The 2,174-nt window shown below is 37.1% G+C and overlaps 1 non-coding gene across 1 annotated transcript; it reads left to right on the forward strand.

Annotated features, from left to right (window-relative positions):
- The first annotated feature begins 1,322 nt into the window (after nt 1-1,322).
- LOC122086585 lies at nt 1,323-1,429 on the forward strand. The gene has a single exon (XR_006142481.1). It is a non-coding gene; the product is annotated as a small nucleolar RNA R71 (small nucleolar RNA).
- Nucleotides 1,430-2,174: the final 745 nt, after the last annotated feature.

Below are 2,174 nucleotides of genomic sequence, written 5' to 3' on the forward strand. Positions count from 1 at the left end.
TAGTTTAATCCTCCTACACTAGATTAGGTAGATTAGTAAAAATGCATTCATTTAATGTAATTAATCCGTTTTACTTTTATAAATTAATTAGGTCTCATTTAATTTATAAATCTTTTTACCAATTAGATTAAGTATGATTGTAATAATTTATTTCAAATTACTAGGGATTGGGTTTAATCATTTTAATTAATTCAATTTAGGATCTCACAAAATTCATTGATCATCCATCTAGGTCAGGCTCAATTAATCGAATTAGTTTAATTTAGGGTTTCATAAGTTACTAAACTAATCCTAGGTTTAGGCTTATTTAATTAGCTTAATCTAAGACTCATAATACATTAATTAAATCATTTAGGCTTATTTAATTAGCGTAATCATTTCATTATTTGCATCATAACCTAGCTAGCATAATTTAGACATTTGGTTTAGGGTTTTCACATGTCATGCTTAGATACCTAGTTTAGGGTTTTCAGTGACCTAGATTTAGGACTAGTTAGTAGGTACAAACAAACTTTGGTCAAACAAAAAGAGACCGGCCTTAGGGTCGGGCAGACTGGGTGCCTAACACCTTCCCAGTCTGTCACTTGACACTTGTCTAGAATCTTGGTGCAAACCAGCCTTATCCATCAGAGTCATTAGTCTCTCTCCCTTGATTGAGAGAGACATTTATGGGTCCTAGACCCTTTCTAGGTGGCGACTCCTTTTTACCCATAACTTGTATCCCCCTTTGGCTTTTGATGACCAGGGGATACTATCTCATCTCATTAGGGTTGAATCCTAGCGTGTGTACACGCGTTACACGCCATATCCCGATCCCGGGGTGGAGGACCATGGTACCTACACCCGGCTTGGTTACCCGATTCCAAGAGAAATTTGGGTGATTTCTCCATCCTGGATTGTAGGTGTTACTATATGGATTATTCTAGTATAAGGCATTAACACTATCATTAGAAGTGCCCCTAGAGGTGTTGGGGCATTCTTCTATAACATGTCCAGGGGACTGGCACCAAGCACAAATCTTAACCAAATTGACTGATGATGGCTCTCTAGGAATAATAGCCTCAATCCTCTTGATTAGGCTATCCAAATGGGCTTCCTTGGCTACTATCCCATCCATAAAATATCCTTTCCCTCCTATGGTTCTTTCACTCTCTTGGGTTGATTCCTACTCATGAATTTTGTCAGCTAAGTCAAGTAAGAATTCCCATGCCTTTCCTTCATCTGTAAAGGATGTGAATCTCTCAAGGCACATAGACTCTATCATTTGTTTAGTTGGGTAATCAATACCCTCATAAATTATTTAACATAAATGCCATAAGTCGAGGCCATGGTGAGGGCATTCTTAGAGTAGATCCTTGAATCTCTCCTTAAGTTTGGAAAAGAACTCACTAGGATTTTGCCTAAACTGAAGGATATCACTTCTAAGCTTATTGGTCTTGTGAGTTGGGAAACTTTTCTTAAGGAAGACAACTGTGAACTATTCCCATGAGGTTATGGAATTTATGGGTAACCCATACAACCACTTCTTAGCTTGGTCTTTCAATGCAAAAGTGATAAACCTAAGCTTAACAGCATCATCAGAAAACTGTTGGATCTTAATTAGAAAACATACCTCTTCAAATTCCCTTAGAAATAGGTATGCATCCTCAGAGGTCAACCCATGGAAGTGGGGCAAAATAGTGATGTATTGAGATTTGAGTTCAAAATTATTACCCTGGACTTTTGGTAGAACTATGCAAGAAGGTTGGGCTGTTCTAGCAAGGTAGAACCTATCTTTCAAAGATTTAGGTGGAGGATTTTGCTGTTGGTCTCCCATATTGAAGGGTTTTAAAGAAAGAAAATGTCAAGGGTCACTACTTGTTGGATCACTTCTTTCTAACCGATTCTTAGTATTATGTACCCACCTAACACTCATGCAATTGAAAACTATCCACAACTAGAGTAAGACAAGCACAAAAGAATAGATAGCAAATATTTTTTTTATGATTTTATGATTTTTTTTTTTTTTTTTTTTGCTTTTTGTGAGCTTACCAGTAGGGGTCCGGGGTTGCTCAAGTCAATTCCTGAGGTACTGCTACAAGGTGAAAACCTGTCTTTATTATATTGTGAGGCATGGCGACCTCCACTGATACAACTATTATTGTAAGTTGATCTTCTTAGGAATTCAATAAAAG

The sequence above is a fragment of the Macadamia integrifolia genome, chromosome 1 (genome assembly GCF_013358625.1).
Source record: "Macadamia integrifolia cultivar HAES 741 chromosome 1, SCU_Mint_v3, whole genome shotgun sequence".
Taxonomy (NCBI): domain Eukaryota; kingdom Viridiplantae; phylum Streptophyta; class Magnoliopsida; order Proteales; family Proteaceae; genus Macadamia; species Macadamia integrifolia.